The sequence below is a fragment of the Heterocephalus glaber genome, unplaced genomic scaffold (genome assembly GCF_053883595.1).
Source record: "Heterocephalus glaber isolate CG9 unplaced genomic scaffold, H.glaber_assembly_v1.0 deba00001610, whole genome shotgun sequence".
Lineage (NCBI taxonomy): Eukaryota > Metazoa > Chordata > Mammalia > Rodentia > Bathyergidae > Heterocephalus > Heterocephalus glaber.
Window position 1 is genome coordinate 36,880,838 of NW_028258381.1, and position 15,766 is coordinate 36,896,603.

The window sequence follows — 15,766 nt, forward strand, 5'->3', positions numbered from 1 at the left end:
GGTGTCTGTGCAACCTGGCAGTAGACAAGTTTTTAAGAACTAATCTAGCATTCTTCTGGCTCCTATTCACAACTGTAGACCATGGCTTTCATGGCAAGGCAAAGAAGGTGAGGGTAAAGATTCTAATTTAAATATTCATGATTTAGTGGTAATTACTTCTTTGAAGATTCAGTCACCTTCAAAATATTACACGATAAAAAGAAGAGAAAATATTACGTGGTTCATGGCCAAGAACATTAATAAGAGTACTTTCTAGAGTATAATCATTATTTTCATTTTCTATTTAAAATTTTTCAATTTTTATCATCTCAGTTGCCAAATTTCAATCTTCATTGATTAAAAGCACAGCAGAACTCCTTGCATACAAATTTATTCAGGTTTGCAAACATTAAATCATCATTAGATTAGAATGACAAGTATGACAAAATTAATCCACCAAAAGGGGTTCAGGGAAATATAAAATATAAAATGTATTGAATTAGGTTTTAAATTGAATTCAGACAAGCTTAAGTTCACTGAAAACCAATATTGCATACTTTTTAATCAATTATATCATAATCATCCCCCTAAATCCTTTAATTTACCAAAAAATCCTAAAAAGTTTTCTAACATCAGCCATAAAAATACCATTGAAATGCAAATTGAATCTAAACTTCCACTAAATCCATCAAATGTCACCTTATTTCAATTCAGCAAGTCACTTTACATGAGTGAATCTGGAAAGTGTCCTCAGTGATCATTACTGTTACAATTAAGAATCACATTATAATGAAAACAAAATAATTATTTTGAATAATTATGGATCTAAACTCTTTAAAATAACTTACCATGCAACCCACATGATACCAAGTTTATTTATAACCTTATACATAATTTAGACCTAATTTCCAAAGCTAACATGTACTTAAGAGTAACAGTCCTGGCTTTTTCAAACATTTTTAATGGTGAAGAAAACCTTTGTTGATTTCTTTATGCAATCTGATGGTTAACAACTGATTACAGGGCCAGGTTAGGGATGCAAGTTTTGGAAATAATCATACTAAATCCAAAGAGAAAGGATACAGATCCCAGAGAGTGGGTTACAGAATGAGTGGAGAAGCCAGATACCTTTGGAAGACAGGCAAAAAGAGATGAGGTTGGGAGGCTACTTAAAACAGCACAGCCAATAGTCGTCCTTTAGTTACTCCATAAAAGGCAGACCCTAAGAAGTTAGATATCAAAACACATGTGTTTAGAGGTCACACTGGAATAGATATTTAATATCTTAATGCTTAATATTTTGCTTTCTCCTAATCACTGTCTTCCATAATGAATGAGAAAAAGAAAAAAAATACTTCAATAATACTTCTATAAAATATTAGGAATCACAAGAATAAAAGAATAAGTTAGAATTACTTAATTCATTTAAGGCTGGATAAATTTCAATTAAGTCATCACAATAAGAATTGCATATTTTGTACTTTACTCTTTGGGATGTAACTTCATATCTTATTAGTGGGATCCAGATGGAGAAATAACAATTAGGAAAACTCTTCAAAAATTGATCTAGAATTTTAGTTCATCATTTTTCCTCCAGGAAAATTACCCCTGAAACAAGAGACTATAAAATAAACACTGTTATACAGTGGGCCAATTCCAAGCTGTGTCTGGTTTTCCAGTGGTCAACCAGGAAGCCGTGAGAGATTCCCTCAGGGAGCTGCCTAGTGCATCTACAATTCTAATCTTCTCTGCTGCCAGCAACACTGCTGAGCAGTGAACAAGGCTGGAACTAGGAAGCCCAAAAGCAGAAGGGCCTGAATTGGTGATGGCTGTAACTCACACTTCATGGGGAGACCCCCTGCTAGGTGAATTTGAACCAGCTGAGTCACTTCACTGGCAAAATAACCTTAACGGAGCTACTTAAGATCCTTGAGCCAAAGATGCTTAGGGAGCTGTAAAGATTAAAATTAAGAACCAGATGCAATCATGAATAAATGGTAGCTCAATCACGGCACTCCGTATTATCCCAGAGATGTAGGTGGCACTCGTGACTAAGCAAACTTCCTTGGAGTAAGTACAAGGTGATATAGCCAGGACACCCATCCTTACAAATTAACAGAAAGGGCCTGAGTAAAAATTCTACCCAATGTATCAGATCAAGATGAACAAAGTGGCAATTCTCTTATAGGTTCCAGATAAAAGAAAATTCATATTGACATACTCATAGATATTAATGTGCTTGAACCTGGTTTCCTAAGCTTCTCCTCACCATGCTGGCTCTCTGATATGGGAGAGCAGCCACACTTTCAAACTCTGTCTTCAAAGAGAAAGGAACAAAGTCCTTTACAAAAGAGGTCAACATCACAGCATGAACAGTTTATAAACATGGACCCATGCCTATCGTGTTTCTGTGCTCTTATTCCACTACTGAACTTCCTTCACTTGATTGCTTAAATGGAACACTATATGGGATAACAATTCCCCATACCTCCTAAATGTACTGTGTTTGCTGTATGCAAAGTACTTTATTTAACAAAAAGTTAAACGTCCCAATAGTCATTATATGTAAAGAAAAATTAAGAAAGAAGTGTGTCTAAAACACAAATCTTGCAGTCAACTGCAGCAAGCAACTAATCTTCAAGGTTGTCAAGTCTGCAATATGTAAGAGCCATGTTAAGACAAGAGTTCTCCAATTTTGCAATAGTATCCTTTTCCTGCTAAGCACTGAGTACTGTATTGCTCTTAAAATATTTCTGAATCAGTTGAGCAAGAATGGCAAAAAGATTTCCCCCAAGTTTGTATTTGATGCTGGTCTCTAAAGTCTCCCATACAAAGATTAATAGTTTCTTGGTCAAGCAGTCTTTAATGTTGCAATTCACTCAATCTGCTAATAAACTTTTTATTTCATATAAATCTAAAGACAGGGAAAAGAAATAAAGGAAAGAGAGGGGGAGGGAGAAAGGGCAAAATACAGGAAGAATGCTGGGGAGGGAAGGGGAGAGAGCATTTAAAAGTACCTGAGAACTTGCCCTATCTTTCTACAAAAGTAAAATAAATATAGTCTAGCCTACCTCTTCCCCCAAGTATTAAAATATGAAACCAAACATCAACCTACACCTTTTTTTAAAGGGTGAAAGCATGTGTAGTTACGGCAGTATTACAAAGGGCCACAAAATTTTCTCTTTCAACATTATGGGAAGCCAGCTGAGACAGAGGAGGGAAGCAGTTAACGAGGCAGTACAAGCAAGGCCACATTCCCTGGCCTGCACTGATCCCACTTGGAAGCCACTGGTCAGCCTGAGTTATGCTGCCTAGAATCTCTGGGGATACGCTCTGCAATCAAGAAGAATCCTAGCCTGGGAAAATCTTCCTCTAAATTGAACACAAAACTAGCTTAACTCAGAAGCCTCAACACCAATATAAAAGAGCTCGTAGAGATTCTAGTCCCTCTTTCCTGTAAATGAATGTTTACAAGTTAGTAATAACAGGCTATGAATCTGTACAACAGTGAGACTCTGACATCAAATTTGTTCCAGAAAAGGCGGCACAGCACTATCCATCCTTCACAGTTTTTCAGGCAGGTTTGGGAGAGTCTCATTTAGAGAAAAATAATTTCAATTGTGTATTTTAAGCAAATTTCATTATATTGGGGGGTTGACTCTTTCAAAAGTAACTTGAATGTATCAGTCTGGTTCACAACTCAATCAACACACTTCCATGATAGTGCTAAGCACAGCTTATACTGGGAAGATAAAAACCCTAGATTCTTATTAAAATTCAGGTACTGTCTGTCTCTGCTGAAACTCTGTTACAAGAGTTTTTCATGTAAAACCTTCCTTATAGTAATAGTCTTTTAAATAACTAAGAGTGTTCTGTAAATTCAACACAAATATATGACAAACTACTTGTCTCTCCTACTATTTTAAGACTTTGAGTCTGTTTACATGTTAGCACTTAGGATAGTTCGTCATCTAGAGAATTCACAAGTAGGCATGAGATTGCTTGGTACAAGTCAATCGTTCAGCACAGACACATCAGACTTCCAGCAGCAATAGATAACTGAAAGTGCCGACGGTCATTCTGGGCTGGGGCAAGGTGACATGGAGCCGGTAAGCACTAACTCAGCAGTGTCACAGTGCTGCAGTGGAAGTGATGATACTCACGTCAATGTCACATCCCACTTGTAGCAAAATCGGAACTAACATCACTCACATGCTGGGAAAGGTTCACCCCAAAATTTAGGGTATGGAGACAACCTGAAAAGCACTGTTCTTTAAGTTTTTCACACAGATTCAGAGTTCTCACCATAATTCTATAAAATAAAGAATCATGTTGTTTTCACTTCAACCACTGAATGTCTTTTTAAAACTGGTATGTATAAATTTAATTGTTGCTGGCTGGGGATTTGGCTCAGTGCTTCCACTGCTTGCCTTGCAAGTGCAAGGTCCCGAGTTTGAACCCTGATACCAAAAAAAAAATAAATAAATTTAATTGCTGCTAATCACAGTTGGAATAATTGGAAAGATACTGGGTCTATGGAGAATCTTATTTAAAAAGATAGGGTCCTGATTTTGTAAAAACTCCTGATTTGTATAAAATCTTATTAGTTTGCTCAAATTTGAATATACATAGATTTCCATTTTATATAAGAGGAAATAGATGAGATTAGTTTCCTTTCTCAAGGTCACAAAGCTCGTCAGGTACAGAACAGATTATATCTCAGCTCCAAATTCCCTGTTCTCTCCTTAGACTACTGAGCCATGCTGCTTCTCTGACTGAACTGAAAATAGATTACAATAAAAGACTACCATAAAAGTCTGATTCTTTCATTCACCATTTCATGGACTGCCTTTACAAGTACAATACTGAAAAACTGATTTAGTATTTACCTTTGATGCTTTTTATTGCAATAAAGCAGCACAGAATGTGACTAAAAGACATAGTCTTAAATCATAGACCATGCTAGTGTATATGTTTTCAGATTAATGAACTGAAGGACCAGCAGGCTATTAGAACTCTGGTTAAGTAGAAAAAAAATCTTCCTCATTTTGAAAGTCTGCTCCTGCTCTTTCTTTGTGTTAACTTCTTTGGAAGCTCTTTATTGTTGAGGATACCTTGGATGTGAAAGTTTCAGTTGGAGCACAGAATGTACATGTTCTTAGTAAAAAAGTAGCAAAAAAACCCAGCCAGAAACAGAAAAGCTACATACAGGTGAGTACCAAACCTCAGCAGGCCGCTCCCATTCTTTCCCTCCATTCTAACAGAGGAATGAGTCCTTGCAGTGGTGCACAGTGCAGGATTCAGACTCCCTGAATTGAACTAGTGATAGATGCCTAACTAGCCATGGATACCTGGATACCAAGTTAGTACTGGGTTCCTAACCTCCCACTGAGCCAGTTACCCTATCTTTGAGGATTTTGGAATTAAGTCTCAGAAACTCTTGTTAGAATCTGCTGGTCACTGAAACTGGAGGGATATAAAATCACCAGCTGGGCAAAAGTCACATAGGACCCACAGGACCATGTACTCAGAGGTCTAGAGAAAGTCATTATAGAGAGGAATGAAGCTGACATTTATGGAAAAGCTGGCTTCAAGTGCCCACTGGGATAGAGAGACAAAGGCAGACAGGAACAGGGAGCAGGCAGGGAGAGGCGGCCCTTGAGCATCTATGGGAGTACTACTCTGACTCCTTGCAAGTTCTGGCAACTCTGAATGTCAAAGACCCCCACAGCCTTAGAACTGGGGTCTTTCTAAGTTGGTTCCTATTACTTGCTATCAATGAACTTTAATTACTGATTAGGATACAGTCTCAATACACAAAAAGGAATTTACTAAAGACATCTATAAGGGCAGAGAAATTGAACCTAGACTGTATTGAGTTCTTTTATTACCAAATTTAGGACACCTGAGAATGACTCATTAAAATGGTTCTTCCTCTTAAGAACTGGGTCGGGATGTAGCTCAGTGGCACCACACCTGCCTGGCAAGCACAAGGTCCTGAGTTTGATTCCCAGCACCCGCCTCCCGCCAAAAAAGCAGACAAATGAAGAGAGATGCCATTTCTGCAAAGATGTAAACACTTTACAATTTAGTGGTACTCTCAGTTATCCATAATGCTGCTGGGGGTGATCCCAATGCAAGAAGCAGAGTTTATACTATTTCCAGGTTTTCTTTAATACAATATTTTATATAATGGTTACATACATTGTAAATACTTAAGGAAATACACAGAGAGACATATACAGATAAGCACATAAATCAGGCTTTTGTGGTATGGCCTGAGTACCAAATCACATTTCAAACATTATTTCTACAGAAAAGTACATTTTAAGGTCCATACAACAACCAGTACATGATCAAAGATGACAGATTCACTCCTCAAATAGCTTTCTTTTAAAAATGTTTTAATCTAGTATCTTTCACTTAAGAGCTATGTGATATACTAAAAAAGTCTAAGTTAAAAAAAAAAAATTGGGGGCTGGGGATTTAGCTCAGTGGTTCTGCCTCCTGCCTCGAAAGCACATGGTCCCGAGTTCAAGCCCTGGTACCAAAAAAAAAAAAATGAGGGATGCCTATATATCTTCTGTTAAGTTGTGGTAAGAACTTAAACAGTGGATGTTCAAAAATTATCTGGAGAGAGAGAAAAGTTGGGAAGGTATGCAAGGGCTGAAGTCTGAAGAACTTTGATGCCTTTAATACTGAAAACTAATTATAAATTCCTTCAGGATGACAGAGAACCACTGAAGGGATTTAAGGAGAGTGGCAGGCAAAATCAACAGAAAATTAACTTGTCATATTTTAGAGGATGGAGTTTTGCAAAATTTGACGAAAGGAAGAAACTGAATTAATTCATTAGGGCAATGAAAGTCAGTAAGGCTGTGGCTCTCAAGGTAGAAAAGATAAGCCATCTTTTAAAAACATTTAAATGTAGAACTATAAGAACCAAGATACTGGGCTGGGGATTTAGTTCAGTGGTTTCGCCGCCTGCTGCACAAGCACAAGGACCCAAGTTCAATCCCCGGTACCAAAAAAAAAGAACCAAGACACATCATGTACAGGTACAAGCACCCAAAGATAAATGTAAATGTATTGTATACCTAAAATGTACCAATAAAAGAATTTAAGAAAAAAATAAAATAAAATAAATGTAGAACTGACCAAAGCTGGTGACCAGAAAGAAGTGTTGAGAATGGCTTCGGATGACTGTCCAGAATAACACTTGACTGACATTTGTTGAATGTGACGTGCTAGATACTGTCCCAAGGGATTTACATCTTCATGTTAACTCAGGGAATCCTTGTAAGGACATAAGGAAGCAGGTTCTCCTATTCTGAGCATTTGGAGAGAAAGCAACTGAGGGCTAGAGATGGGATTATGCTTGGGATAGCTACAGAGTGCTGTTGGATGGAGCCAAGTTGTCCAGCTCCAGAGCCACCCCTGAGCCTTTCCTAACCTACTCCAGCAAGCCATTCTCTTTCCACCCTGGCCTTGTCATCTTGCGCTTTGCCCTCTGGTGCTGTGGACCCTCGTTGCCAGGCTGCTTTCCTTCCTCCTGCTTACTGAATGCAACTGTTTTGTGCTGTATTGAGACAACAGAACCACCACTGTCCTCTTTCTACACTGTAAAAGTTCTCTTCTCCAAGAGCAATTCTTTGTCTACTGTCTAGCCCTTTCTACCATGATTAACTAAGACCACTGTGTGAAAATAGGGGAAGATAAACAAAGGGTTGTACATCTGAGAAGATTTTTAAAAATCCACACACCCACTAACTCCTTCAGCTATAAGTTGCCATTGATAGGGTATAATAATTTTGTGAGAGGTAAAAATAGTATACATGAAAATAGAGTTGTTCTTCAGTATTCATGAAGGTTCAAATCTGTTACATGAAACAGCATGGTTTCTAGAGTTTACACAAATCCTCCCATATATTTAAATCATCTCTAGATTACTTATGATATCAAATACAATATAAATGCTATGCATATAGCTATACTGTATTGTTTAGGGAATAATGACAAGAAAAAAGAGTCTGCACATGCTCAGTATACATGCAATTTTTTCCAAATACTTTTAATTTGTGGTTGGCTGAAAAATCAGATACAGAATGCTTGGGTCGAAAGGACCAACTGTATTTTTTAAAACTGCCTGATTTTCAACTTTCCTCTCTACATGAGCTATTTCTGTCTCCATAGTTTCTGTTGTTAGGGAGGTGTCTGTCTCCTCAAGGAAGTCTCAGGAAAGTGTATTCAAAAAGTTATGGGCTGTTTCTTTACACATACTTTTCTAGAACTTTCGATAAACGATTCCTGGTCTTCAAATGTCCTAGAAATAAATTTTTCTATCCATTTATTTTCCATAATTAATGGTACATGTTATTATACGGATCTTTAAACATTGTATTTCCTCCATTTTCCCTCTCCTGCCTAAGCGTCATGCTGTTCATTCCTATTAATGGGATTACCACTATACAAATTTGTTTCCCAGTCTATTTATAGATGTCTACAATGGATGTATTCTACAACTACCTAATAAGAGAAAAAAAAATTATGCTGCTTTTAAGTTATATTTATAGCTAATCAGCTTACTGCCAAAATACAAAAAAAAAGGTAGACAATAACTTCTTAAATGGGTTACCAAAGAGTTACTCAGAAATCAAACTCCCAATCATTGATTTATGTTCAAAGGGAAAAATATTTATTCAATTCTTGATTTATATCAGTCATTCATAAAAGTCTTCAACAGATAAAAGCCATAAATCTGCCTCTGTAAAAGCATAAATCAGTACCCTAGGAAGATAACAACAGGCCTGTCTCTCTGATATTGTTCAACTGTTGAGCAGCAGCTTACAGGGGAAAAATAAAGTTAATTTTTTTTAGTTTAGTAATACTTATGTTGCTACCATTTCTTTTTAAAAGCTTAAAAATTTTTTGACTGTGAGGAAAGAAAAAGCACAGGCCTCGAGGCTTGATTACTCTTAACTAGAGAATTTAAGAACTACATTAATAAATAAAAGATTTGGCTAGAAATGGCTTTAATCAACCCTTGCTACTTCAAAAACATGAAAACACACTGCACTGTTCTCATATATTTTAGGGGGTTTTTTTTCTAAGAACAAAATATATTTTGTTTAGAAGAAACATTCCTAGAACACTAAAGCGTATTACTCAGACTATACAAAAAAGATTAATGCATTAAAAGTCATAAATGAAACGTATGCTCGTAATCTCCCACTTTTCTTTCCACAATCATATTAAAGTCTATTTTTTGCATCAGAATGAATGAATTCCCCAAAATAGGCCACAGAGCTCAAAGACCCCTTATAATTGAAGGGACATAACTAGGTTTAAATATTCAAGGTTATGTTTCCAAAGAAAAGATTTATTCTAAAAAGATGCCAAATAATGACAGCAAGGTACACTGATTACCACACATCTAGAAATAAAATAATGGATCTTTTATAATTTTGTTTCAAATGAGCTGTAAAATATTATCCCTGAAATTAAACTATTATGTATTTATCAAGAATCATTTGTTTATTGTATAAAATGTGTTGGCAGAAGAGCAATGCAGTGGTTTTACTATATTATTTGCAGAGAACATAAAAGAATTTTACAAAGTTGAATTATAGTTTCCATAACAAAAAAATTGATATGGTGGCTGTCTGATCTTCTGGTCTCCTAAAAACTTTTCTTAATCTATTCCATTATCAAAAGCAAAATTAATATCAGCTTGGACTACTGACTTCTCCATAATGCAGTACCACCTAGAAATATATCTCCTTTATATTTAGGATTCTCTTTATAGAAAATAAAATGAAAAAGTATAAAAAGTAATTGGTTCTATGATTAAAACACAATTCAGGGTCTTTTATCGATTGACTTTTCATCTTGAATTTATTGTTTTTATGATCCCATTGCCCCCTCCAAAAAAATCTATCTTATGAAATCACAGAAACTTATCTCAAGAAATTCTTTGTTGAAGATTCAATTAGCCCTACTCAGCCAACTGTTCAAAACTTCATTGTTCTTCTGATAGGAATCATACAAATTAACTACATATTTCCCTCTTCTAAGACTGAAAACTCAGGGCCTAATTAATCAATAAAAATTTTACTTTTCTCTACTATCTGACATAAATCAAGCCAAAATGAAGAAATTTAAATTTTTGGAATCGTTTGTGCTTAGATTTTCTTAAAGGGTGACAGCTCTCAGCAACAAATTTATTCTTTTCTTTTTACATGCCAGGTTGACAACAGTTTTCCTTCAACTCTGTATTGATTAAGATTACTTCCTGGGCTTTCCAATTTAAGAGTGACAAGGAAATTTTTTAATCAGTTACAAATTAATGTATCTACAATACTAATGAACGCTCATTGCACTTTTTGCAGATATATAAATTTGGCCTGCCTATTTCAATACCCCTAAAAAATATTCAGGGTGAAATGAGGTAACACAAATAAAGTACTAAGCACAAGGATTTACACCATTCAACAAAAGCTTTCTATTCTTTGATTTCTTCTGAAAATCAGATCAGCTGTTTCTAGTATTCATCCCTAGAATTTGATAGTCTGTCACATTTGTATCATGTCACCTCCCATAGCCCAAATCCCCCACTTTTCTTCCACCTTTCATTCCCTGCCCAACTATCACATTGCCATGGAAGGTTTTTCAGACAATTAATTAGGGATGCATGTAAACTCAAGAGCTTCAGAAAGAAGTAACTTGATCTTTTAAAAGAAACTCCAGTGTCACTTTTTAAATTCAGTTATGTTCTGTGATATTTGTGTCAATGAATCCTCTTATCTTCACAACCTATTAACATTTTATTTAGATTTAACTCAAGTTCCACTGGTTGCATATAATGAGTTCTTTCTTATTAGAGTATGAATTTTTCACTCTAGATTTTGCCAGTGCCTGAAGTTTTCTAAAATTTTCTCTGAAAGAATTCAGTCAGAACAACAGCATAAGTATGAATACTATATTGATCCTGCAACCACATAAGTAACAGTAGTTTGGCTGGGTGTAGAATTTCTGGAGCTGAGGATTCTCTTCCACTTGAAAATAACTTTTTTTCTAATTAGAAGGTTACAGAATTTTTTCTTTAGTTTGAAATTCAGAAATCTCATCATATGCCTTCCGCTGATGATGGCTGGAATCAGGTCTTGTTTCTTCTGATTTTGTACTTTTTGTTTGGTTTTGTGTTACGGGAGATTAAACCCAGAACATCTGAAATTAGCTACATCCATAGCCCTTTTTATTTTTAGGCAGGGTCTTGCCAAGTTGCCTGAACTGGGCTCAAATTTGTCATCCTCCTGCTTCAGCCTCCCATAGTGCTGGGACTGCAGGCACTATCAAGTCTGTTATTAAATTCTCCCACTCAGCAACTATGACAACTCCAAGAATTCTTTCCCATACTCACATCATTCCCTTTTTTATATCAGTGTCTTATTTTACAGACTATCATAATGCAAATTTCCTTAAAACTTTGTCTTGTCTCAGCTCAAATGTCCCTCTTTCCATATCCAGTGTGGGTCCAAAGTAAAACCCAAGCTACCTTTTTAGTCAGGCTCATCCTAAGAAACTGGAGCGGTTCTGTGGAATTAAGGAAGGAGCAATTGGCTTCAACCAGAAAGGTACTGCTACTCCACTCAAGGGATCTTTAGCTGATAGAATTCATGGCTCATCTTTAGAAGAGCTTTGCCCCTTTCTAAAGGTATCTCAAGGACTAGAAATGAGGTAGGACAGAAGCAGCCCTGGCTGCTGTATAATTGGGGTTGAAACCAGGTTCTCATAAATCCACAGTACTTTACAAAATGACCAGAAGGGAGTTATATGTTGTATAACATCCACTGTCAAGTTCACAAGAACACAGCCCCAACCAAAAGCTGACAGAAAGATGTCTCACTGCCTAAAGATACCCTTTAGTGCCAGACATTCAACATAGAAGGGCCATTCTCTATTGATTGTATTTCAAAGTAATTCATTTACAGATAGTAGCACGATACTGTAAAATAATTAAACTCCACACATCAAAACTAGTATCAATAATCTGAAACTTTAAAAGGTTTTATGAAATAAAACCTATCAGAGAGTAAAAATTCTTTGTTTGCTATCAGAAAGTAAAAATACAAACCTGTAGTTTTAACACATTCCTACTGGCGGTAGGAATACAAACAATACAAAAATACAAACACTGGTGGTACATGTATGACTGTCTCATGGGGCAGTTTGTACCACTGGTGGCACAAATGGATCTAATCACTTTTATTGGTCTTCTTACTAATAAAATTAATAAAAAGCTGTCCAATGGGACAGTCATGCCTGTACCACCCTGGTTCAAGGCTCCCAGTAGTGAGACATACAAATTACAGCCCCAACATGAACATGTTAAAAGCTTTAGTAATTATGAACACAATTAAATAGTGATAAATGGTAAATTTAACACTGATAACTAGAAGCTGGGATATAATGAAGCAGATTTGTTGAATTTACATTTTTGTCCTACAGGAAACCACTTAAGGAACAAAACAATTTGAAATTGTTCTTGAGATGTGGTGAATTCTTCCATGAAGATTTTAAGTGAAAAGAAATATAATGACACAACATAACATTCATTTTCTCCAAAACTACTTTCCATAACCCTACTTACTACTGAGCCACATACCAGGCTCTATAAGAAACCAAGTAAATCCCAAAATGAAGTACAATCTCCCCTTTACCTCTCCCCCAAGATTAGCAGGAACTTTAAAAGTATGATCAAATAAGGACACTGACAAGGTAAAGTGGGGCAGGAGTATTCATTAGCACCTAACTATGTAAGAATCTCTCCTACATACAGTAAAATGATTCCTGGTAGGAAAGGAAAATAACGGGAATGGAAAGGCGCAAAAAAGAAAATCAGAGGGTGCTAAAACCATCTGTGCTTTATTTAACATCTTCCCTGCTGCTGGCAATCCATCAAACTGTGCTAAATAAATGCTCTTTCTTCTAACCTTTTAAAATCTTTTAGGTTAAATAATACTTTCAAATTCACCTAGGCAAAAAAGTAATGGAAAAATTTTAAAGCTAATATGGTAATATTGTTAATCCTGATACAATATTACTAACACTTTCAAATTTAAAGGATACCAAATTGAGTATTAAATAGCATTTTATTTTGTTTTTACCCCAGGGCATTCTTTTATTTGCACATAACTGTGCAGACTCTTTAGTCTGCCACTAACAAGGAGGTTCAAGTGCCAGAGAAATACTTCAAAAACCTGAAGCTTTGGTGCCACATTTCACAATCACAGGGGTTGTATGCATTTCTCATTATTACCTGCTTCTGAGTCGCTGGGACATCTCTAATGGCTTTGCATATTTCCAATTTTACTTATTTATCTTTGCTTTTCCATATTTTGCCCTTTTGATTGTGGAACTTCCAGGCAGGGATTAATACTAGGCCATGCTAAGCTTAGTTTTGTTCTTTTGAAAAAGCTGTTAATTCTCTTTTAATGGTACAGTGTATTTCTCGAACATTGGGAACTTCACTACTTAATGCATATACAGGTAGTTATCAACTTAAAAACACATTATGTTCCAAAAGTGCACATGTAAATCAGCTGACAGAACTAGGAACATGCTTTTCTGAATGATAAACATTGTGAAAGACAACTAGGATGTCTGATAAGCATTCAAAGATCAATTGAATCCTCAAGGAAGCACCTGCTACAAGAGTATCTTATGGAAGAGATGCTGGTGTCCAGAGGTGATAACATGTTCCAAAACACCAACTCCCCGCAGAGCCACCTAGGTCCCCAAGACATTCACACTGGAGGCAAAGTGAGAACAGGTGCTCTACAGATGAGATGATATCCTGAGTGGCAGGAGGAAGGCAGAAGACGAAAGGGTAGTCAGTTGTAAGAGCTGACTTTAGAACCCAGTGTCCACAGAGATATAGTACAACCTCACGGATAAGAAAACAGATTCTGAAACCAGATGCTTGGATTCAAATGCCAATGCTGACATACTGGGCAACTTACTTAAGCTCTTTGAGCTTTTGTTTCCTAATACTTGAAAGAAGTAAGGGCAGCTTGCTCATAGGATTTGCTTTAAGGACTGAGGGAAGGTACATGAAGCATTTAGAATAGCTTACTTTGCCCAAAGTGTGTATGTGTTTGGTGTTTGTTTTCTTAAGTAGAATACCTGGGACCAACCACAGCACTGCCCATGCATCTGCCCAGAGCACCTCCCAAAACACACCCCGGAAGGTCTTGACAATAAGTCTTCCAAAGCCCACTTCCACTCTACCAGGATTTCCAAATTACTCTATGCTTATATGAAAAGTCAGTCTTTTAACACTGTATTTCAAGTCACATTGACCATAGAGATGAAAGAAAACATATTTTGATGCCACTAGTCTTTGAAAAGAATAAAAGATTAAAATCAGAACCAAGATATATTATGTAAAGAGGTGCAAATTTCCAATGATGAATGTCATTATATTGTATACCTTAAATGTACCAATAAAATTAATTTGTAAAAAAAGAAAAAAAGAAAAGACTGTATTTTTGGCTCAATGATAAGCAAAGGAGATCAGAAACATTTGGGTTACTCCTCCCTTTATCCAGAGTACAGCACTCTAACCTGCCTGCCTGTATTTGTTCTGTCAACATTCCATTCTGTAACTAGCCACTAAGAAAAGAAGTCATAGCACCATGTTTTGGGTTTACTTTTATCTTATTGTAATCTGGTAGATTCTGACCATGTCTACTGAATTAGCAAAACTCCATAAAAGCTGTTAACAGTGGAGAAATCATTTGCAAGTATTCCAAAGTTTTGTCATAATTAACATTTGTTTTTATTATAAAACATATTTTACAACATTGCTTCTGTCCCCACAATTCTGTTAGAACTATTCTTTCTAAAATATCCAATGAAAAAAATAAAATAAAATAATCCAATGATTTCCACTTTTAGATACCGACCTGCCATATCACAGACATGAACTGTCATATCTCTCATATGTTACTGCTGGACTATTTTACTCAAATCTCTGTTAGGCATCACTTATGTGCCAGACACTGTACTACACACTAAACATAACACAAAGACGACTTAGGAAAGCAAGAAAGTCATTGAATAAATATATATTTGATTACAATTGTGACAAATGCAGGAGGGAAAGTGAGTATGCATTTTATGGCATATCTACTTAGTACACTAAAGCACTCCATGTAGCCGTGAGGGTCACAGGAGGTAACATAAACGTGTAAACTGGGAGTCCCTCGGAACTCACCAAATTAGACCGCTGCAGACAGGCAGGTCTACGGACGCCCTGAGGTCACCAGTCCAGCAGAACACGCAGAATCAGCCCGCGCCCAGGCAAGAATCCACTGGCCCTGCCCCCTCCTCCATACAGCCACCTGGTTCCACATTACAAAGACGCAGAGGACACCAAACCAGCAGACCACGGTACTGAGTCCCACTGCTCCCGGCCCAGAGGCAGGGGCTTCTGAGCCACGGACCCACTGCTCCTGGTCCAGAGGAAGGGGCTTCCCGGCCACCATCCCTCCCAGTGATCCCAGCCCATTCCTACTGCTGCTCCCGGCCCCTGTCCCACCTCTCAGGAGGTAATCCATGCAGGCACCAACAGCCACTCCACCCCCCCACACCCCACCCCCCGCCGGAAGTTGAAATGAGAAAACACGTAAATAAGTCTCAAAACCAGACTTCCAGATTACCTACAGCAACCCCAAAGGGAAATGAGATGGAACACTCTGATACTCAACCACCTGGACCCACTGAA

General features: G+C 36.9%; 1 protein-coding gene across 1 annotated transcript in view; it reads right to left on the reverse strand.

Moving 5' to 3' along the window:
- Sdk1 (sidekick cell adhesion molecule 1) overlaps positions 1-15,766 on the reverse strand; it is an 827,695-nt gene that overhangs the window by 683,977 nt on the left and 127,952 nt on the right. The window lies entirely within an intron of this gene.